General features: G+C 50.0%; 1 long non-coding RNA gene across 1 annotated transcript; it reads left to right on the top strand.

Annotated features, from left to right (window-relative positions):
* The first annotated feature begins 8,827 nt into the window (after positions 1-8,827).
* Positions 8,828-18,937, top strand: LOC308195493. Its single transcript, XR_013951552.1, has 2 exons — positions 8,828-14,765; positions 14,972-18,937. It is a non-coding gene; the product is annotated as an uncharacterized lncRNA (long non-coding RNA).
* The last annotated feature ends 4,020 nt before the right edge of the window (positions 18,938-22,957 follow it).

The raw sequence follows: 22,957 nt of genomic DNA, 5'->3' as shown, positions 1-22,957 counted from the left end.
CAGCCCGCAGACCCCTGTAAGACGGCCACACTCACAGCCCTGCTGCAGGTGGCTGCGATCCTGCCCTCCACGTCCCTGCGAGCAGGGACACGACAGCTCCTTGAGGTGCCAGGCTCGCTGCTTAAGCAATTATCCCTTCTGTGAATACCTCCTGCTTGTGTGTGGAAAGCGGAGATACTCTGGCACGGGACGCTGTGAAAACAGTTTAACCCTTCAGCATGTAACAAATAAATCCCATTATTCCAGCTCCCTGGCTAGCGCTCCCTCCAGCCTGCGCTCCCCGAATCCCTTTCGAGAGCAGCTGAATCAATGTTTGACTTGTACAAACAGCTGCCTGACTGCAATTTGGAAGGGATTCAGATGGGGATTACGGCAAGGCAGTGGATAAAAATCTATTACATGGCAGTATTTATTCTAGATCCCTGTGGCACTCGCTGTGAACTCTGGCAGCATCTTCTGCTCCGTATGCACTGGCACACGTGCAGGGCACTGGGAAGAATCTCTTTCAGGAGAGTGTGGGGCGGAGCAGTGGGAGGAAAGGGCCAGAATCTGGGATCTGGACCGGGCACCCATTTCCAAGCCAGACTGACCTGGATCTGCCGTGCATCCTCCCAGGGGGTGGGGATATCTTTAGTTGAGGAGAACTTGGAATTGGTGAAATTGCATTGTTTTGATGGCCCAAAGGACCTGAGCCAGCCCCAATTTACCAAAGATCAATGGCTCTGGCTCAGTGCAGTTGTATCTGAGATCAAAATCCAATCCTGCCTTTTTCTCTTTATTCACAGAAATGACCCAAGCCCCCAGTCAGCAGCAGAAGCTCCCTGGGGAGCTGGAAGGCCACCAGATCTGGGACCACAGGAGTGACCTCGCAGCGAGCCCCACACTGCTGCTCTCTGGGGGCAGACTACCAGTGAGGGGAGCAGGGCAGCCAAGAGGCAAGGGGAGCTTAAGCAGCAACCTCTGAGATGAGGTGACCTGAGAACAGGGCTGCAAATAGCCCGCTCTTTGGGCTCCCCCAGGCCACCACTGCTGGCCCAGATAGGTAGGAGCATCCTAGGGTAGGCATCCAGCCCCTGGACCCTCCGTCCCTTTACAGCACGCACACAAGCTCTGCCGGCACGAGGGAGCGCGGTGAAGGCCAGGGCAGCGCTGCGAGACGTGGCTGACTTAACAGGCTGTGGCAGGGCTGTCCAGCAGCAAAGAGAGGCGGAGAAGCCACCGCTCTCGAAAAAGAGAGAGAGAGAGGGAGGAGAGGTCCAATGGGGCCGAATTACCCATCCCTAGCTTCACCTCTTCTTGTGTCAAATACCAGATCGTCATCTGCCAGAAGTACATCACGTATCGAGGGAAACAGATCTCTCTCTACCGGTGCTGCGTTATTTCTCCGCAGATGACAGTGGTAAGAGCAAAATGAGCACCAGCCAAGCCCCCTCGCCTTGGTGTCGCCAGCAAGGCAGCGCACAGCCACCCTGCTCCCTGGCAGTGTGCGCTTCTGGGCTGAGCGACGCAGAGATGACAGCAGCAAATGGACTGAGAACGGCTGCAGGAGCCTGCGCCAGTTCGGGGGGCCCAGCGATGAGGGACCTGCTCTGAGCACGGCCGCAGACTTCAGAGCCCAAAGGGGCCGTGTCCTCAGCGCCTAACAGCTCCCTCCAGGGCCTGCTCACATGGCTGGGTCTGTGCTGGGGGCAGCCGGTGCCAGCAGACGAAGCTCTCCCACAGGGTGCCAGTGCAAATACGAGGTAGCAGCGTCTGCTAGCAGGGAGCACCGCAAGCCTCCTCCTCCTCAGCCCTTCCGTGGATCCTGCCGTGGGCTCCTCCTGTACAACCACACAGGCGACTGACTGCCTGGATGGACAGCCTCACGCTAGCCAGCGCTGCTGGGTCACTTTCATAGCTCAGCCGTATGAAATTGTAGGTTAAATTTTGGTACCTGTAACCCAGAGGTAAGCCTGCCCTACAAAGACATTGAGAAACTTGGTGAATGGTAAGTTTTCAGTGTGCTTTAAGATCACCAGGCAGGAGACGCAAGAGGCAAGCAAAATGTTACTATGTATATAACATTTTATCAGATTATAGCAAATTTTAAAATATTTCATGCGCTATCATATAAAGATGAGCTCTATCATACATTATTTCTTACAGGACCTACACTGTATCAAAAAGAGCAAAACTTTGAAAAGGAAACTAGGAAGGGAGCATAACTCAGATTTCTTTCCCCTAGACTCATTTGTTCCATGTGTTCATTTTTTCCCCTTGCTTCCTCTTTCACTCCAATCCAGTTTCATTATCCCCCATTTCACCCTATCTTCCTCCCTCCGCCGTTATTAAGTGATTGCTCATTGGGTTTTGTTTTCATGCAGAAGCCAAAAAGAAAGAATCAACACAGAGACCCAGAGGCAACGACACCATGACCGCAGCAGTCAGGTATTTCCTCCAGGTGCACTGCCTGCCCTTTGGAGATGCTGTAGGGCTACCAGCCCGGGGCTCCCAGCTCTGCTGCGGCCACATGGGTTTTCTGAAGGGGCCAGGCTGATGTCACCCTCGAGGAAAGCCTCACCTCCGTCCGGAGAGCCTCCGTCCTTGAGAACAAAATGTGGTCCTCAGTCCCCGGATGCTCAGGTTTACCTGTGCAAGCCCAGCTCTCCCGCCCAACGGGAGATACTCAGGCACTACATTATATACTACTGCTAATGAAGTTGCTTTGTTTGTTCTATTGCTTAAGGGAATAAGTTAATGTCTCAGAATGCCCTTTAACGGTATTTGGCTTTGTTTATTAAATATTTATTTTGCAAGATAAATGTGGATAAGGAGTTCCTGTCGGGATTCCTTCTGGGAGGAGAGAGTCTCAGAGTCTCCGTATGAAATGTCTCAGTATAAAGAGGGTACAGAGATCCAGGCTGAGTTCTTATCCCAAACAGCATACACCATCCATCCTTTACAACAGTGTAAAAGATAAACAGTTCCATCTTGCTAATTCTCAGAGTTTATCCCCAGCAGCCAAAAATAGTGGATCTTACATGCTCATGGGTGTTGTGTCCTTCTTTGCCTGGGGGCAGACACCTTTGTTGTACCCACCAGTGGTGTGAAATGACTTCTGTCTCCCTCACCCAGAATGACCCCTTACTCTGGCAACTTCAAATATCACAAGGCAGGAGAGAGCCAGGCCATAATATGTGGGTGCAAAATGCACGTGGGTGGGAGAAAAAGGAATCTCCAGGTTGAAGTAACACAGCTGCATCACGTGCTCTGCCAACAGGCCTCCACTGCCCCTTCCTCCTGTACACACACATTGGCTCTGAGAGAAAGCTGTGCTTCTCTCGGGGCCGTGACTGATGTTGTGCTTGGGGTCTTCTGGGCATCCAAATGCCAGCCAACCCCATATTGAGTTTTCCTGGAATAGCTGGTCTGGCCTTCTCCTCTCTGCCCATGCACGGAGCTGGGATTTGATCTGGGGCCTTGTGATCAGAGCCCACTGCAGAGGATCCCACCCACGGTGTCCTCCCGTTGGGAGGGTGACTGCCGGCGTCTCTGGCTGGCAGCAGCTGGAAGGGAGGAAGAGCCACCTCCTCCTGACGTGCCTGGGAGCGGGGCTGCGAGGGAGCGCTGTGGATTCAGCCTCCAGCCACCTGCTGTACGGGAACGGGCAGATCATTACCCGGAGAGCTCTGTAATTTTGCTTCGCAAACGCTTGCCCACTGGCACAGAGCCTGAGGAGGAGAAGGGGGAGAGGGAGGCTGCTCACGGCTCTGCGTGCCAAAAAGGCACTTTGCCGTGCATGAGGCCACCAGTGCTCCTGCAGCCAGGAGGCCCTGCAGGCTGAGCCCTCTCCACTGCTCCCCGAGGAGGCTTCTGTAAGAGGGGAGGGAGGAGGGACAAGGGACAAAAGGAGGTAGAGAGGGGAAGAAGAACAAGGGGCCATTGGAAGGAGAGAAGAAAGTGATGCAGGGCAGGGAAGAGGACATGATGGATGGGGGACGGGGTGCGTGCAGACCATGGGGGTGGGTGGAGAGAGGAGTCCCTGCAAGGGCTGCCAGGAGGAGGGGGAGAGGACGCCATCCCCAGGGCACCCCAAGCAGGCAAGCTGTAGGCACCCTCTGTGGACTGACAGCAAGAGCAAGGAAGAGCTTGCTTGGGACTTTGCTAAATGCACCGAGACTTCCTGGGGAAGCCTGGCTCACATGGGTATATTGCTTGCAGCTACAGCAGCTTGCCGTCCCTCCTGCCTCTCCCACCTCACCACGGCTTTTAAATTTGTGGGCAAATTTCAGCTACATCTCTAACATGGCTACGTCTCCATCTGGTATTATATTTTCACAAGCTTCATGAAAACAGGAAAACAGACAGAGAAGCCACATTTCTATGAAGAAACATACTGAAATGTGACTTCCATCCTTAACCCAGCAGAGAACCCCAACAGGGGAGTGTTGTTATCAATAAGTGTCACAACCAAGTTCCAATTCCAACTCTCTGAAAAGCAGTTTTTCAGCCAGTCGTTGAGCAAAACCATTACGGTTTGAGCGTGGTGGAGCCCCAGATGCTAGTCCCTGCTGATACCTGCTCCCCCTCTGATTCTCTTTGAGCCCATTCCCCGGAGATATCCCCTCTGAGGTGGTAGCAAGCCGAGGCAGCAAGCCAAGCCCTGCTGAGACAAGTGCAAACCCAGGTGCCCAGCAACCATTTTCTTTGAAGAAGCCTTTGGCTCTCCGTGCCCTGTAACCGCTGAGCCCCCACACCCGTAGGGGTGGGCTGCCCCCTGCGGAGGACGCGAGCTCAGCGCACAGCTCCCCAGGCAGCGGGCGCTCTCCTGCACCGTCTCGCCTTGAACCAAGAATCTGCTGCAGCTCTGCAGATTTGTGACCCAAGAAGTTGTGTGTGGCCGGGGTGCTGCACCCCAGAGCGGGAAGAGAGGGGCTCTGCTGCTTCCCACATTCGCCAGTTAATCTGTTCTCCCCTGCTGGGGCCGTGCCCAACCAGGGGAGACATTTTCAGTACAGAAGGGAAATAAAGCTCGATCGCTTACACCTGCACCCAGCTCCTACCTCCCTAGGGAGACAGGAAATCCAGTTCTGCTAAAAACACCTCTAGATATTCCTACTACATTCAGGTAGCTCCAAAAAGGGCAATACATTGTGCCTTTCAAATGCCATTTTCCAGCCTTGCCGTAAGGGCTCTGGCAAAAGCAAGCACCATGTCAATGTCAGAAACATAGGGGGGGAAAAATGTAAGCTGTAAGGAAGCAGATCTTTGGTGCCCATGGCCAGACATCTCCTTAGACCAGAGCACCTGTGCTCTACTTTGCAACTACTCTCAATTTCTAAGAGTATAAGCCACCAGAAAACTAGACCTATTGTGGCTAGCTGATCTATTGTAACAGCAAATATTCATCCCAATTCTGCTGGCAGTATTATATGCTCCAGTAGGACTCGTGCCTTACAGCATATTTACTGGGCTTAAAGTTAATTTAAGAAGCAACAGGATAACATTTTTGGTTGTAATTTGATGACATTTTGATGAGTCACACCATTTTATTTCAAATTTGCATCAGCCTTTATTTTTCCAATTATTTCTAAAAGTGTGCTATGAGTTTTTCAAGCATCTAATTAGTGAGTCTTTGCCCTGAAAAGCTCCAGTCTGAGCCCCTTGATCCTACACATGTACCTGCAGTTTGGCTTCAGCATCATGGCACCAGGTAAGAAAATGGACAAGGGATAGGCAGGAATGGGACAAAACCCAGGACAAGTAAGAGAGTATTCTACACGTTGGTTGTTATGATTTTTTTCTTCCCTTTCTTCTGAATTTTCCATTCAGATCTCACCCACTCTCAACGTGGTACAGTGACAGGTGAGTTTTTCCTTGGCAGAGCTGAGAAACTAAAAATCTTAACTTTAAAATGAGAGAGCCCCTTCAGTCATGCTAATGTTACCTAGCGAGGGTGATGTTGGAATACAGCTGGGAATTAATGGCACAGAACTAAAAGTTTTTCCCAAACCACAAAAAAAAATGCATTGCTGTTGAATTGCTTCATTTCTTTTCTAAGTACGTGAGGCAGAGCTCTCATTGATAAGATCTGAAGAGAAAGAAGAAAAAAAAAGTTTAGACTTTGTATATTTAGCAATTTCTGCTTTGTGGCACAGTTGCTTGCTAAAAATACCCAACTGCACTTATTGGGGGGCGGAGGGGAATCAGTCCTTCAGCTTTTTTCCATCTGTGGGACCCTTTTTTCAAGCACCACCCCTACACGGCATGTTAGGCAGCCCAATACCTGCAGCAGCTGGCCAGAGCCTCCTCAGCCTGAGGATGTTTGGTGTCCACAACCAGCCCCACCTGGTGGCTGCATCTCTGAAGAAAGCTGCTGCTGCGGGATGGTGCTGCCCACGTGCATCAGGGCATGCATCCTTGCTCATTTTTGGACCTGGACCTAGGGACAAGATTGCCGGGGTCAGTTTGTAGGTTCAGCTGCCTTTGTGTGTGACTGATCAGGTCACCAGGGCTTCCTGGGACTCATCCTTCCCTTCAGTATAAATAACGTTATTAGTAAGTAACTACCTCCAAGCATGAAGCTTATACCGATTTTATCAGTGCACATGCTGCTGCTGAGAGGTTATTGGTTTAGAGCGCTGAGCCGTACCCTTTCAACGGGACAGGAACCTGAACCTAAGGCAGAAATTACTCTCATGAAGAAGCATAACAGCCAATAAGAATTTGCAAGTGTTACTCTGATCTAGTTCCCTTTTCCTATACAGGAACAAGGCTTGGGAGGTAGCAGGTGCTGTGTCTCGACTCTAGTGAAGCTTTTGATATTTTGACATCTGACTCACAATACTCAAGAAAAGATTGTCTAGATGAACCTAGTGGGTTCATAATAACATTTGGCTAGAAAACCATTTCTTGAAAATAGTTACCATTATTTCAGTGCCAGATGAAAGATGTATTGAGTGGATTCTACAGTTGTTAGCTGGTGGGTCCAGCACTAGGCAGTGTTTCCATTAATGACTTGGATAACAGAATAAAGAGTATACTTGTTAAATCTGCAGATGACATCAAGCCGGGAGGGATTAAACATGCTGGAGGACAGAAATAGAATACAAAACAATCACAGCAAATTGGACAAATGATCTGAGAACACAAGATGAAATTCAACCAGGACATCCTCGTGTAATTAGACTTAAGCAGGAACAATCAACTTCAAAAACACAGCAGAAGGATTGGGCGGCTAGATGGCAATTTTGCAAAAAGGGGTTTGGAAGTTACTGTACGTCACAAGCTGAAAAGGAGACAAAAAAGCATCTCACATCGACAGGATGGCAAGTATCGGATTGGGATGCTAAGAAGGTTAGTCTGACAGACCTGTGATGTGGGTTTTTCCAGGGAGGATTATGTCCAGTGCTGGGTGTCTGACTCTGAGACAGAGGCCAGCTGGAGAGAGGCCAGGAGAGGAGAAGGGGGATGGTCACAAGTTTAGGAACCCTGGCCAACAAGAGCTACGGAACAGAGAGAGGATGTTTAGATAAAGAAGAGATGTCTGGGGGAGGACACGCTGACAGTTTTCAAATATCTGAAAAGCTTCTGCAAGGAAAAGAATAATCTGTTTTCCATGCCCATGGTGAGTAAGAGAGGTAATAAGTTAAACTTCAGCGTGGAAGATTTGGGTTAATCTGTTTAGAATAGGGAGGCACTGGAATAGATGCTCAGAACTTGGTCAAACATTTTCAAGGGCAAAGGAGGTGCAGCTGAACATGCCTGGGGGAAGGAGATGGACTAGATGATCTCTCAAAGCCCCTTCCAATCCTGTTTCCTATAGCTTTTTTGATCAGTAGTAGCAAGTTTAAGCAGAAGCTGTTCACAGACCTCTGCATTCCCCCTGCCTTGTATCAGATATTTTTCACAATGAAAAGGGTGAGTTTTGAAGTTCTTACAGAGCAGCAAAACACACACCAGCTACGCAGCTTCAGCAAATCTATGGGCTGTAATCATAGCAGTTTCTAAATATACCGTACACACATTTAGGTGCTCTCAACTCTATGTCGAACAGCGCTTGGGACATTAATCTTTCAGGAGGAGGAACACAGGCCTCTCCTAACAAGCCTGCATAACCAGACCACAGGACTGACTGCGGCTAGCAGAAGTAGGACAGACAAGCACATATCCCTTGCTTCTTAAGTGACCATAAAACATCTGGTGTTGCAGTGATCAGGAGAGCATGAAACACGTGCTTCCACTCTATAGATGTGTCCTCCCATGGCTGTGCTCCCTGTTCAGCCTGTCAGTGATGAAAACAATTAATGCCATTTCTTAGATGAACCATAAAGTCCCAGGCCAGCACCTAGCGAAGTCCAGGAGCAATGTATTTTCATGCTAAAGAGCTTCTGAGAGATGCTGGGCCAGTTATCCCAGCTCCTTCTGTGAGGCCGTGGCTGCTGCAGCGTTCTCCTCCGTGGGAAAAGGCTTTGTCTCCCAAGCAAGGGGCTAATCCTGCAGCACGCAGGGTGTCCTTTGCTCCTGGGGATCAAGGGGAAACAAAGGGGAAACAGCCCTTAGGGGCTGCCCAAGAAGGGCACAGAGCCATTTCCTTACGGCACAGAGCGAGGTCCCACTGCACCTTGTCTGGGGAGATGGGGTCACCGCAGCATGTTTGTGTGGTGGTGCTTCAGGGACAGGCAGGACTAAGCTTTTCTTACCATCACAGGCACCCGCGAGGCCGAGGCCTTTCTCTGCGGCTGGCCATCCTTCCTCTCCCATCTCTCGCCCACGGCATCTCTGAGTGATGCTCCCAGCGCTGGCTGTGCCCCTGCTGCTTGAGTTAATTACAGTAATTATACCTGCGCTCCTCAGCTCCAGCTCCCTTTTGTTGTCACTTCCCTGCCCGTTCATTTGCAAATCTAATCACTCAGTGGATTTTTTAAAAAGAAAAAGGGTAGGGAGGGCAAAGATACAAATGAAAAAAGAAACTACAATTCCTGTAGCAACAACGGGAATTGAGGAGCCATTGAACAGCACCTGGTGTTTTATTTAGTGCTCCTGGGAGGACTGCACGCTGCTCTGACAAGAAGGCCTTTGCTGGGCTCCAGGCACTAGACCAGAGTGGGGAAAAAAGAATTGCAACAGCCTTGCCCCCTCCTACCAAATTGCCTCCATCAGGGTTCAGAGCAGAGCTGAGGATCCTGCCCGGTGCTCCAGCGTACGCTTGCAGAGGGCAGGAGAGCTTTCTCAGGCTACCCTGATCCTCCAGCAACTGATCTTCTCAGTGCCTGGCCCTACGCATTTCTCAAGCAGGTTTTCTGGGGTCAAGGGGTGCTGCAGTATCAGCTGTGGAAGCAGAAGCCTGCTTTCATGCCTGAGAGCAGAGGCTTTCCAGCAGCGACCCTGAACGAGGAGAGCTGAAAGGGAGTGTGCGGTTCAGGTCACCCGCCTGGTAAGGACAGATCTGAGGTCAAGCCTTTGAACAAAGCGGGAAAAAGCGTAACAAGGAAAAAGAAAAAAAAAGGAGGGGGGCAGAAACAGCCTCCTGTTTTCAGGTTTGTGCCTCCCTGCGTGCTGTGCCATACCGCTGCCACAGGGCAGCGAGGTAGGGCAATAGGTTTTGTATACCCAGTACTGTGTACACAAGGCATACCAGTTTCAAGGAGAAAAGTACAAAATAGAGTTATTTTCGTCTTTTAGGGTCAACAGACAGAGACAGTGAAAGAGAGCAAGGGGCAAAGAGACTCCCTGGTTCCTTTGCACTGAGCACAGCAGCTTAATTAGAGTGAACTGAAGCACGTTCACCCCAGCCCTTACACCAGCCTGTCGGCGTAGCCACGCAGTCCTGAGCTTGTTCACGTTGTCGTCCTGGACGCCAGAACTGCCCGCAGTGCAATGTTCTGCTACTCAGCCCCAGGGCTGATCTCTCTCATTGCCTGTGCTGGAAAGGCAGCCCGGATAGCTGCAGAAGTCCAGAAGCTTGAGCAGGTGAGAATTCAGCTAATTGCCCTGATTGCTGAGCAAGTTGAAGTGTTAGAAGATACTTTGGCTATAAGGCTGAAAGTAGGTGAAGTTTCTCATGATCGGAGTAGACGTTTTTTAATCATCATATGCTTTGTACACAAAATGTTTATTGTTCTGCATATCTGCCTAGGCAAAAAAGCACTTCTAGAGAATGGACAGGAGCAGAAGGTAGACAGAACTTCTGAACATCACGGGCAGAGAGGCAGACAAGGAAACAAGTTGGAAGTGTAAAGTATTCCTATTCTGAGGTAATATCAAAGTGGACTTTTTTTTGTGAAGTGAATACAACACATTCATTTTAATATAGCAACAACAACAAAGTAATGCCTTGTTTTCAGGCAAGAAATACGAAGCAAGAGCCCTGCACGGACCTGAGCAACCTGTAACTGCAGCTCAGCAAAGCAGAGTTTCCAAGTCCTGGAGATGACGTGCTCAGAAGGGTTTTTGATCTCGCAGGAGGCTGATTGCTGGGGGAGGAGAGAAAGGACCTGCAATTTGGTTGATTAAAATAGTGGTCCCAGTATGGTCTGTTCTTCACAGTTGCCAGGAGACTAGAAGGCCGGGATGAACTGCTCAACCTTTTTCTAACAAAAATAGGTGTTTACTTCCACACCGTATGCATCTTGGCCCTCCCCAAGGTTGTGCATTTTGAGTTAGCCCTCCAGAAAAAAAAAAAATTCCCACCCCAAATTTGCTACCATAGACTTGTGATAAGGTGGGTTTACCAGTTTCAATAATACACCAGTTCTTTCCTGCCCCATGTTCCCGACCCAGTGCCCAGCTCCAGGCTCTAGGCTGATCACGCATTAATCCTAACTTTCCTTCCTGGTCTGGAGCCTAGATAAGCAGATCAGCTCCAGTTACTCACCCCATGGGACATACATCCAAGGCAGAGGCTGGCTGCGTGGCTCAGCTGATGGCTGAGGACACCGAGATGAGCAGCCACTCAGAGGGTATTAATTGGGCACGCGCTACCTGCAGGTGACTTGTGCTGGAAATGGTCACGTTAACAGTCAGGAAACAGGATTTTAGTGTAGCGAACAATCCAGGCTATCTTACCAACTTACTACTACATTTTCTGCCTCCCTTTTCCCAGCTGATACAGAAGTAGAAGGAAACATTGAGTATAGTGGTGGGAGATGGGTATCGTCTAAAGCACAACCTCAGTCTTCAAGTCGCTTTTGGGGACCATCCTCAAGTACACCAGAAAGAAAAAAGAAAAAAAAAAAAAGACTGCAGTAGAGCTGTTCCAAAGTTAAAAGCCTGAAGATCTCTGTGCTTCTGAAGTGTCTCTGCAGCCTGATTTGGGCCATTTGCTCCAAGAAAAGTCTCATCTTTCCTAAAGCCAAGTGCATTAATGAAACTGAGCCAATGCGCCTTTCCTATGGCTTTCTCTTGTCAATCTGCTGCTATAAAAGCTGTTTGCCAAGCAATGCTCCTGCCTCCCTAATGCCTTAGTGCCAGCATCTCGAGCAGGAGGCAAGGGGCTGCAATAGATGGATGGACAGCAGGCATGACACAGATTTGGAAAGGAAGGATAGAGACCACAGCGAAGGCAGAAGATCACAAAAATAGCAGTAAAATTAGCTCAAAGCTGAAGTCTCTGCCACAGATGCTGTAGCGTGTATGTGGGGGAAGGGAGTTCGAACGCCAAGAGACAGAGGATCCTTGCTCCCGTTAACACAGCGGCAATACACCAGGCAATAGCTGGAAAGAGCCACTGAAACCTCCCTGTGTAGCTGTGTTGTAACACAGCACGTAATTACTCATCACGCTCCTTTCCACAGCCTGCACAGGCTGCCTGCTGGAAGAGCTGTGCTGCACAGCCATCACAGCACGGCGCGGCCACATGACTTCTTGGGTGCCCTCCAGACCAGGGAGAAGGGAATTCGGGAGCATCTGCAAGTTGCCTGGTAGATCCTATAACGCAGAGAAGGCTTCCGTAGTCTCTGCACCAAGTTCTCTACCTCCTCATCCCCAGGTGGAGAAATGGCATCGTTCACAGGAAAATATAGAATAAGGGCAAGTGGCACAAGTGTCACCAGGAAGACTGCTTTGGTTCTTTGTCTTCAGGCACTTCACCAGGCCTGGACTGGACACCAGCCCTGTTAACGCCCCTTCTCAGCTCCAACACACTCACCCAGTACTGCAAATGAGCGTTCCTAACAAAGCCAGCCACATCCAGGAACTCTGGAAAGGGTCACTTGGGAGCACAAGAGCAGGGACACTTTAGTGGAGGATACAAAATTACTGTTATTAGCACTAGAAAGAGAGCCTCGAGTTTCCCACTAACATTTTAAGAGAAGCATTTCTGTTTCAAACCACCTTGACTGGATGTCAAGGACACATTACAAAGGCAGGTCAATCCAGGTGTGAAGCAATGTAGCATAGAGATAGCAGTTGGAAGACTGTCAGAAGCAAAAAATACTTAGAACATGCCCAAGAACCTTAAATCCAGCAAGCTCACTGTGGGACTGCTAAATGAATTGTTTCCTGCAACCTCAGACGCTAATTACTTGTTCATTTTAGTTTTTGTACTTAACATTCTTCTGTCCAAGTTAATTTAATTTAATGCCCCGACACAAACAGACTGCAAGTGCCTTTTTCCTTGAAAGCATTTGCTGCTAGCTGGTACCTAGACACCACATCACAACAGCATTATTTTAACTCCGAGTGGTTTTTGTCTTACGTATTGTGGACTGGGAAGAAAGACAGAAAAATAATAGAGATTGTGCCTTCAATCCTTTCCATCCATAGCTATAACTATCCATCCTTCAACAAAGGCTACTTGGAGGGTTATACAGCCCAGAAGATGCACCACTATATGTTAACTGCATCCAGCAGATGCTTCTCAGACTCATTTCCTGACTCTGCAGTACGGGAGAGGCAGCAATAGAGCCCAAGGGTGCTTTTCTAGCTCATCCTCAATAGTTTCTTTCTGTTTGCAAACTCTTCTTGGATAGCAGTCTCCTAACCTTTGCGTATCCGTCTTGGATATGGTCCCTCTGACACAGTTTATTCCTCAAGCTTCTAGTGGGCCCTTGCAGCCAAGAGAAACATCTGCCCCATGCGTTGCAGCATCTCCAGCCCAGTGGCCACACAGCATCAGGCACAGAGGAGCCCAGGGGATGAAGCACACAACAAGGGTTTTCAGCAGAACCTGTAAAAGCCAAGACTGCTGTGATGGGTCTGCACGAGCAAAAGCTATTATTTAGCTTCGTGATAGCAAAGCAGTTGGTGAATTTACAGAATGACATCTTCTTCCCAAAGCAGCCTTGCCACATATTTCTGTCACTTCACGAAGGCGCTCTGCTTCCACCTTGATGACGACCTTTGCCACTGATGGGAGGAAAGGAGGACATTTGTCTCAGCAAATAGATGGCTTTGCAGATCCAAAGGCATCCGTGAGGTTATTCAGCAGCTGACATGGGAGGCTTAACAAGAGCATGGGTTATCTCAGCAATAAATACAGCCTGCCACAAGGCTCCATATTAAGAGAAGCCTCTCAGGGTCAGTGGGCTCAGGAGCGTTGTGTCAGTCAGTAAGACCTAGCATTAGACTCAGCACAAATGCCAATTCCTGCTTATTACAACATGGTTTATGTTTTGAGTCTCCCAGAGACTTTTCTACTGCACGCTGCTCCTCACATGGCCAAACCCCTTCAGAGTCCTGGGAGAGCGAAGGAGAGGTGCTGGCGGGCCAGCAGGCAGCAGTGCTTTGGGTCTGAGCAGTGGCTGGTGCACAGAGCCAAACCTCCCCTCAGTGATGTGGCATGAGGAAGAGAACGGGGAGGTGGAGATCACTGCAGAACATGGCACCCCCCAAACGCCAAAACACTGCTCACGTTTCCTCCCACCCGCCCTCAGCTGCCATCACACACCGTGCCAAGCCACAACCCACGCCCAAGGCACGACGAAGCTCCCGTCACGTACCGATTATCAGACCTGCAAGCCCAAGGCGAGATACGCTATCATACACTCAAAAGCCGCCACCACCTCCAGGAGCAGGGCTTTCCCTGGCCACCCTTCCCTCGACTTTTTGCCAGAGAAGCAAAGAAACAATTGCCTTCCTCTGGGCCACCAGGCAAAACAACCTCCTCCTTGGGGCAGCCCCACTGCTCCTGGCTCTGCCCCCTAACCCCTTCGTCCCTCCTGTCTCCACACCACCCACGTCATACCAACGGAGCTCCTGAAGCCCTCAGCAGGCACACTCCTTACCTCCAGCAAGAGAAAAAGCAGCCATAACCCAGAGCTGCAACCTTGTTACAGTTCATAACGAGCTAACGGGAAAACATTTCTGCCTGATTAGGATCCTTAACGACCTCCTGGCTATCAGGAGCTGGCCTTGTGTTTGTCCCCCCTGTAGTGGTGGGGCAGCTTCTGGCATGCCTTCTGAATCTCCTCCTCCCCACCTCGCAGGAAGAGGCACACGCACTCCTCGCAAACCTGTACCACACCTGGACAGCAGTAAGAGAGAAATACTGCTGGTATTAATGTACCAGCCCTTGCTGTAAATCAGGGGTTAAGCTCTTTCCTGCTTGGGAAAGAAACTTTAGTCACCAGCAACATCACCAACGACACCACCGAGTCACGCTGCACCCCAGAGAGTGCTGGGGTTTGGGGTTTTAAGATCTCTCAACAGGTGCTTAAAAACAGGACACTGTTTTTCTGTTATATCCTACCTATTAAAAAAACACCCCCTCAAGCAATGGATACCATTAGGCAATCTCACCAGCAGAGGAAAACTGCTCAAAACATATTTACAACAATGCATACAAGGTAAGCATGGGCTGCATTCCTCCCAAGGCAGCAACGCAGGTCAGGCACTGCCACGCTTCTCCCAGAGGTCCTCCCTGCTGGTAGCCTCAGGAGAAGCCCAGGATAGGGAACATCCCATCAGGAGGAGGCTCCCTGCAGGGCGGGTGTGTGGCATATCTCCAAGGGCACTCTCTGAATCACTCAAGCGTTTTCTTGTCTTCTTTCAGCCTGGGATGCAGACATCCCCATCAGACCTCGTCCCCTGGCAGCCTCCACGTTCCTTCAGCACTACGGGTCCATGCAGGCAGTACTGGTCAATAGGACAAGCCAGCCCCTCTCCACCCCACGACAAAACTCTGAGACTTCACGCCGTGGAAGAGTCATAGAATCATAGAAACATTCAGGTTGGAAAATACCTCTAGGATCACCTAGTCCAACCTTTAACCTCGTACTGACAGGTCCACCACTAAACCATGCCGCTAAGTTCCACACCTACACATTTCTCAAAGACCTCCAGGGATGGTGACTGAAACGTGGAGTCCTCCACATTCAGCTCCTGTCCATTTGTCTCCGCCTCAAGGCCCTCCACTTTACCTCTTCCACATTCTTCAGCCAAGAATTCCCTTGCTGCCCTCCTCATTCTTGACGCCTTCTCCAAAAGCCCTGACAGCCACCAGCTCCTCTCATCAAGCTATTCCTCCTTCCACAGTGCCAAGCAATGCCTCGTCTCCAGCTTCACAACGGTCCTTTTTACAGCCATAAGTAAAGCAAGGCAAGGTGCGGGAGGTGGCAGGAGAGGTTCTCCAAGCCCAGCTTACTTTATGACACAACCTCATACTGCAGTGTGCTGAGGCAACAGTCACAGGCAGCACCAGTTTGGGTAGAAGGAAACAAACGCTAATTGCTCTGATTAAACATTTAAGATGGAGCGTAAGTTATTGTATTCGTAAAGGCCATCTTTTGAGTTTACCTGCACTTTACTGGAGTGACTGAACTGATCTCAGGAACTGAGATGCCTCATGTGGTCTTGGTGACTCAACTCCAGCCCACAGAACCAAGTGCCCAAGACGATCTGGTGATGTGACTGAGCCCAGTGACTCATATGACCAGGAGGGCTTGGACAGGACACGCTGGTGACCACTCTGACTCAGTCTTTGCCACTGCTGTGTCATAAGAAGTGGCTGGGCCCAGATAGACATAGCCAATTCTTAGTCACTGCCTTGCACTGGTCATAAAGATTTCAAAGTGCTCGGTAATCACTGAAAAGCGACACAACTGCATTATATGTAAGTACACGTGTATGTGTTTTTGTGTATTAACATAAGAAATGTAAGCTTTCTTGTTAAAAGTTTAGACCTACTACAAAGAGAAGTATGGAGTAGGAGGAAACTTCTCCAGTTGGCAAGTTTTAAGTTTTTTCCATTTATGAGGCTTTTCCACCTTTCCCTGGACCAGCCAGGATGCACTACTTTCAGTAGCTGGAAAGTAGATGGAGCATTTGGTCTTATCTGGCCATGAGGAGTCCATTTCCATGTTAGAAATGGTGGCTTTTAATTATAAATCATATTAATATTTTAATGACTTTTTACCATTCAGACATCACCACAGCTGTGCAATGACAGATACTCAGGGCATTGTAGCCTGTCCTTCCAGCAAAGGAGAACTAGAAGATTCATACCTTGGAATATTCTAAACATTTTCTCCATTTACACAACCCTGGAGCAGACCTGTTACAGAGACTGCAGGAGCTCTGCTGGAGACCGCAGTCCAGGACAGGTGTGGATTTCCCCTTGAAATATATTAATAAAAGACCAAAGCAGAACAGAGTTGCTTTACAAGGCTCTTCCTCTTTTAGGGCTTCTGTCTAAAAACCCCAGTGCCACATCACATCCTTCCATGGCCAAACATAAGGAAAATAACTTGAAAGACTATGTGTAGTGGGATCATCAACCGGCACATGCCTTAGCAATATAAGCACATCCTGTCTCTTGACACTGGCTATACATTTTCAACTGAGGCATTAATACTCAGCACTTGTAATGCTTTTAATCCATGGATTGCAAAGCACTTCTGTGGAAAGAGAGATACTGCGTAGGCTGGCAGGAGCCTAGAGATAACCCGTTCAGATTGGGTAATAGTGGCTAATATACTCATTGACCCAGCTGAAGATGTACAGGAAAAGTGTCAGCACCCTCTGTCCAACATGCAGCTTGCTTGGTGTGAAGCCCAGAATGGCTTCCCTGGAGTAATGTAGTGTGGAGTTCAAAACCATCTTTATGTGAATACGGTAGTAACACAGCTGCCTTCATAAGTTAAATTCTCCTGCTTCTAAGTATAGTCTCAAGCAGAATGCATTTGAATCTGTAAGGCATAAAATACCTGCCTGAGCACTTCTCATTGCCTTCCCAGTACCGGCAATGGGGAGAGAGGTCTGTGTTCTCCATGGTGTAACCATGTGGCTTGGCTTTCTGTGCAGTGACAAAAGGAGGGTGCTGGTAGAGGCTGAGTCCCATCCTGCTGTAATACACCAGTCCTGTTCTGACCCTCCTAGCCAAGCAACTTTACTTCTTTGTCTGTGCTTTTACTTTCCTGTTTGCTTCCACTTGCCCTCCAAACCACATTGTTCTCTCTTAGATTTGTCCACCTGATCCCACTCTGACTGCTGTCCACACTCAAAAAGATTAACTCTGCCACTGTCTCTGGGTCCGCTCCTCTGCAGATTACCATCTCCTGTTCAGAGTGGATAATCCATCAACCAAACAGCCGGCTGCCACCCAAGGGTCTGACGCAGTCCTTTGGCACTCAGGCTGGAAGGTGTCTCTGGCTGCAGGGTTGGCAGACCGTGGAGAAGGCAGTGCACTGTGAGCGACACCAGCACGGGCTGCAGCTCGGTGCTCCCGCTGCCACATAACTGTGAGCACATATACGCGTGCTCATACGAGCAGCTCCAACAGCCTCCCAGCAGATGGCTGGAAGAAGAGCTTAGGAATGAATTAGCCGCCAGGAGACATCTTGCCTGCTGGGAGTGGGCCACACTGGGCAGGCTGCTTGCGGAGTGAATGGAGAGCAGGTCCTGATGATCAGGCCACTGTAACATGACATTTAAGAACTCCAGTTTCCTCTGCTTTTCACTATCTTTTCTTTCCCTTCTTTATTTTATTCCTCCCTTGTTAGTCAGGGTTTTTTTAATCCCATGAAGCTGCCCCGAGAGAAAGGCATGGCTCTCTGACCCTCTGCTCTATCCCTACTGACAGATGTTTGTTCAAATACTTCTCCAATTTTAACCAAGTCCGAGAGAGAAGGCATAGAGAGCCCAGAGATAATGAAAGTCCTTTAGCTTTAGTGGCAGTGGGTGGGTGGATAGAGGAGAGAAGAACTCTCACAGAGTCCCCACTGTGGGAGAGGTCGCAGTGTGAGCTAAAACACCAAGCACCAGAACTCCCTCCTGGGAGAAGCCGCATGGATACCCCAGGCCGCAGGAACCATTTCATGGCCCCCATGCTCATGAAGGCACTTGCATTGGCATGGGAAGCAGGGAGCCGGCAGGTGATGGAGGCAGGCATGGCTGTTGTGGCTGGGCCAGCACTGGGTCCCTGCTCCCATGGCCTTTGGGCAGTCAGAGCACACAGCTATCTGGGACCAGCTGCATTCGTTGCAATGTTTGTTCTCATGTGGTTTCCCTTCCCGGCATTACTGGCTAGCACTGAACCGTGCGTTAAAGTCTGGGACCGCCGTAAGTGTTTAAGAGGCCTATTTATCCCTCAAGAAGGAGAGGGCGTCCTCATTCCTCTTCGCACCTGTCCAAAGGAGATTGCATGCCCCATGCTAACAATGCCAGGCCAGCTCCTTGATGAGGCCACACTGTGCTGCTAATGCTCCTGCTCCCTGTGCGAGACTTCCCACACCCTCTGCAAATAAGCTCGTGCCAGGTCATATCCGTACTACAGCACTGATTTTGCTGGCATGTGAGTGCCAGCCAGTTCCTTCAGAAGCTGCTGAACAATATGGACTAGAATTAATGACGGATGTGACTCCCTCCTGCTCCCCACAGATATTTTCTATCTGCTTGGGAGACCCCATTTCCCTTCTGAAGGCAGAAGGCAGCCTATGGAAAGACATTAGCCCTCCTATTCACACTGAAACAACAGCAGTGCCAGTGCACCAAAAATGGAAGGAGTCATATACCTTCTTCTTCTAAAAACAGAAGGGCCAGGATGCTTTCCAAAACTAGAAACAAACTTAAGATAAAGGCTGGTATTTCACGGATTGTTGCCAATTAACTTAATGAATAAAATTCTCCTTTTCATTGGCACCCTGTGCATGCAGGAGAGGAGCTGGATTGTTTTCCTGCCCCAGTTCTGGGTAGTAATTTTTCCTGCATTCACTAGGAGACAGCTGTCTGTTTTCATGCCCGCAGCGTAAGCTGGTGTTGAAGTTGCATTTGTGAAGGAGCCGCTGTGCTCCCTATCCTGGGTGTTATTTCAGGGCAAAAATGCCTGTTAACTGCTTACACTGAAGCGCACACTTGACAAAAACATGAGGAAAGCACGTAAGGATGCACCACACTCCACGTCTCTCATCTGCTGAGGCCATGCCCAGCATGCTGGGTACGCACATGGCTGCCCGGGGCTCAGCGGTGTCTTGGGGCCAGGCAGCAGCCGCTCACCAACCCCTGCCCAGAGCTGCGAAATACAAATGGAGTGAGCTCCCAAACCCCCTAGCAAAGAAAAAGCTTAAAAATATATATATATAACAGGAAAGTTGGGTGCAGTATGTGTTTCATGGCGTATGGCTGACTGGAAACAAAAACAAAATCCCTGAAAACTTAAGAGACAACAAGAACAAAAGGTGGGAGAAAACCACAAAAGTGAGCATGAGGTGGTGAGGAGAGGGGCTCTGTGTATTGATGTTTGAGACGGGCTCTTTAAAAGGGAAGATAATGACACTGAAAATTATTCTGAGCTTTTCAAAGGCATAAATGACCAAACTGCCTCCTGACTCCTGAATTACATTATCCAGAAAGAACTTAATAGCATGTTATTATCGCTTCTCCTCACTGACAGGATTTCGGCACAGAAAAGACAAACAAGAAGCGCATTTGTAATCGCAGCCATGCTCACCTCTGCGCGGCACCGACGGACGAGGCCACTCGTCCCAGGCGAGCACTGCAGCGGGAGGCCGGGGGAGGCCGTCGGCCCTAATCCAGCACCAAGGCCACGAAGCTGCCTTGGTCGCTGCCAGGGGGACACGCTGCGTGTCCCGGAGGGCAGCCGGCCTGCGGAGCCTGCTGCCATGAGGGTGCGCAGAGGTGGACAGTGAGGCTCAGCGAGCCCACCAGGCCCACCCTGCCTGAGTCACTGGGCCTGGCAGGAACAGGGCTGAAGGACAAACGGCAGGGCACAGGCCCCTGCCAGCGCCTGGCACTGCCCATTCAGCTGTCCGTCCTGTCCTCATCTTTAGTGACTCTTATTTTCTGGGCACGCCACTGGAAAGTCATCTACAATTTACCCAGGGCTAAACTCTTCTCCCATAAAACTGACTGTTCGGCCTGCCTGCAGTTAGCAGTGGTACAACACTTAGCTGACTGCCCACACCACATAAATCAATCTGCTTTCCTCCCTCTGCTGGTCCAGCTCACACTCGTGGTTTAGGTGTGTTGCTACACCAAATCAATCCCCAGCCCATGCCACCTCATTGCTCAGGCCTCCATGCTTTCTGTTGCAGAGCTGCTGTTTCAGTGCTGATCTTCTGCAAATGGTGGCTATGTCGGCTGGCTCCCCCTGCTTCACTTCTGCTCAAATTTATCTGTTGGCCCCATGATGGAGAGGAGCAAACGCAGTCCCAGTGCAGACTGGGCACAGCGCAGGCAGCCAGCCCCATGATATATGCATCTTATATTGCCGGCTGTTCCTTTCAGCCTTATCAGCATGATGGATAGTTTAAGCCTGCTGAAGGACAAGACAGTAATAACAATGACCATGATTACTATTTATCATACTTTCTTTAAGAGCAATATTATATCACCAGACTTCATGCATGTCACTTTGTTTATTAGCTACCATTTAGTAATCTCTTCTGTCTTTGGTTTATTAAAGTCAGAGGCACTATTAGGCAGTCAGCTGAGAGGACAGCAGGTTCCTGTGGCCAAGCACCACAGCCGACAGCCCCCAGGGACAGCCACCCTGGAAAGGCATTTGCTTGCTTGCTTATATCCACTCTGAGCCTGCGACTGCAGGGCTGCAAACTGCCGGCAGCTGACCTGGTGCATGCAGACACGTCCTGCGAGGTTAGACCTAATTCTTGTTCCCTTCTTTGCAGTGTTCTGGTTATAGCAAGGGGGGCTTTGAGAGCGTTATTTATGCTCATATTTATCAGAGTGGAGGAAAGTAGCCTCAGCAAAGAAGAATCTGAATCAAATGAGAATGAATAGAATAAAATAAATTTAAAAAAAAAAAATCCAAAGCTTCTCCTTACTCCACGTTGCTTGTGCAGGCTGAATGAGCAGTTTTCACCAGAACACCAAAAATCAAAATACCTGGGTTACAGCAAGCTGGATCGAGATGGAAGCCGTGCAAAGACCACAGCCAGTGGTCTGACACTGTCACTGATCTGAAGTGCCATGGAGGACTGAAAACAGAGGGAAGCTCTCCAGGTCACACAAGCCAACCCAGAAAGGCTGTTCCCCTTTGAAAACGTCACCTTGAGCTGCACTCAGGCTCCTGCAGGAGGCTGGTGCTGCCGAGTGTGTCACAGGTTCAGTGGAAGCAGCACAGATAAGTGCACAATCATCTCCTGCCTGAGCTGCAGCTTGCAGGGCTCCTTCAAGCTTAGCCGAGGGCAAACACACTGCAGCGATCCCTGAAGATGACAGAGCCTTGGATCGCTACCCCTTGGAGAACTGGCTGCAGCCTCCCAAGGATCCAAGGCCAGGCAGGGAAGGCCTCTCGGCTGGGTGCAGCTCCTGACAGAACAAGACCAAATGCCCTCAGCCAGAGAAATACCTAATGCTTTCTCCATAGGCCCCAATTCCCATTACACAAAGGTCACTTCACAGCTCTCTAGCTCGCTCAAGCAGCCTTCATCTGTATGCAAGCAGAATTTACTCCTGGTTTAAAGCCTGAGGCGGCCCGGATGTGAACGAAAGGGCCCACAGCAGGATCCCAGAGAGCTGCACGCAGCCCCTGCACATGAAAGCACCACAACACGTGGGTTTTACCCAGGAAGGAACTGAGAAGTTCCTGGCTGATTCAAGGTGCAAGGTGGGCTACCCAGCCTGGCTTTTGGCCAGGACACCCAAGCTCACAGCCCCGGTCTGCAAGTGAAATAGCTGGCAAGGATTGGCCTGAGCATCGCTTCAGAGCAAAGATAAACCCTGTGTGGGGAAGTTCTTCCCTGTGTCCAATCTAACTGCCCAAGCCATAACTTGTGGCCATCAGCCCTTGTTTGGCTCTATTGTCTCTCTAACTCCCTACCAGAGTCGCTGGCCGTTATCAGATCATCCCTTCGCTGCTTCTTTGCCAGCCTAAACAAGCCCATCTCCCTTGCAGGCTATGGGTGGTAGGTCCTCGCCATGCCACTAGTCCTCCATCAGATGCAGCCCAGTTTATCAGCATCCCTCTCGACCTGAGAGACCCAAAAGAAGGTGCTGGTTCAGGTGAGGACTCACCAGCACCAAGCAGAGGAGGACAAGCAACCTCACCAGCCACACTCCTGATGTAGCCCTGGATGTGGTTTCCATCAGCCCCAGTGAGAGCACACTGTGAGCTCGTGTTTGTGTGGGGTCCACCACAACCCTTCCTTGCTCCTTTTCAGCAGGGCCACGACTTTGCTGGTAGGTTTTCTTCTCAGCAGAAAGGTCCTAGTGACACTTCCCAGAGTAAGAAGTCAGGAGGCTTTGTTGTCACCCCTACGACACTTGGGAAGGATGATTTTTCTCAGGAGGGTAATTTATGAATTACTAATGCCACTATCCCACTGTCCAGCTCTTTTACAGTCCTGGGCAGATTTTGAGCAACTCCTGGAGCACTGAGGATGACCCCAGCCCTCAGGCACCTTGGTGGGGATGATAGAGGGCCAGCCCCACACCAGCAGGAGCCAGGCAGACAAGAAGGCTGCCATGCCGTGCCAGGCCAGCTCAGCCCCGCACCACAGGGAGCTGAGACGGGCCCAGCATCCCTTCCCAACCGGGGGCTTCGCGTGTGCCAGCCCGTCAT

Source organism: Anser brachyrhynchus (assembly GCF_964034855.1).
Source record: "Anser brachyrhynchus genome assembly, chromosome: 5".
Taxonomy (NCBI): Eukaryota; Metazoa; Chordata; class Aves; order Anseriformes; family Anatidae; genus Anser; species Anser brachyrhynchus.
This window is presented reverse-complemented; position numbering and strand designations above follow the sequence as displayed.